Source organism: Physeter macrocephalus, chromosome 9, assembly GCF_002837175.3.
Source record: "Physeter macrocephalus isolate SW-GA chromosome 9, ASM283717v5, whole genome shotgun sequence".
In the NCBI taxonomy this organism is placed as follows: domain Eukaryota; kingdom Metazoa; phylum Chordata; class Mammalia; order Artiodactyla; family Physeteridae; genus Physeter; species Physeter macrocephalus.
Window position 1 is genome coordinate 579,617 of NC_041222.1, and position 913 is coordinate 580,529.

Sequence of the window (913 nt, forward strand, 5' to 3'; positions counted from 1 at the left end):
TCAGGATAGAGCTTCACACTGTACCTGAACTTCACAGTACACATGGCAGCTATGATTATTTATAGGAGTTTTCAAAACCCAGAGTTAAGAAGAGACATGAAGGGGGTCCTGGGCGGAGAAGGGATCACAGGCTTGGTGTCCTCAGGCTGCGCCAGTTCTGGCAGAGGAGCCTAGCCCAGTGCCGGGTACACGCGGGCCTGTAACACATATTTCCTTGAATGGGAGGTGTTCTCTTAATTCCAGAAGACTGTTCATCTGCTACTTATTAATGAGGTGTTCTGAACACAGATTTAAACTGCATTTGGTCCAGCAACCACAAGAGACTGTGGGTCATTAAAAAAAAAAAGAGAGAAAAGGAGGAGAGACCCCTGTGTGTGGGGAGGGTCGGTGGCCCTGCCATCCGGGAGGGGCGGGAGCCTGCAGCTGCCTCCCGGCGCGCCTGCTGGAGCTGGATGGCAGCCCTGAATGCTTTCTTCCTTAAGTGAAGCTCTTCTCTGTGTGTGCTCAGTTGCGGCATTCACGGGGGGAGTGGGGACAAGGGCATTTACCAAGCGGGTACCAGGCATCCGTGGGTGCAGCCGGGGGGCGGCGGCCGGTGACCCGGCTGGGCCAAGGCTCTAGCCGGAAAGGAAGCTGCAACCCCCTCCTCCGGCCATCCCTCCGACCCGCATGGTAGGTGCTGGGGTGCGGGTGAGGGGACTGGATGAACACTGTGACCGCAGACCTCGGCAGGGGAGAGACAAGGCCCAAAATAGGTTGAGCGTCTGGGGCGTCAGCCGGGATTCGCCCCTTCCAGCAAGTCAGGGCTCAAGCATTCTGTTTACCAAACGCTCTGCACACATAGAAACCGGGACGGTCTGGGTTCCACGTTACAAGGGATGGGCGGGGAGGGCACCCCAGGGTGGGTTTCGAG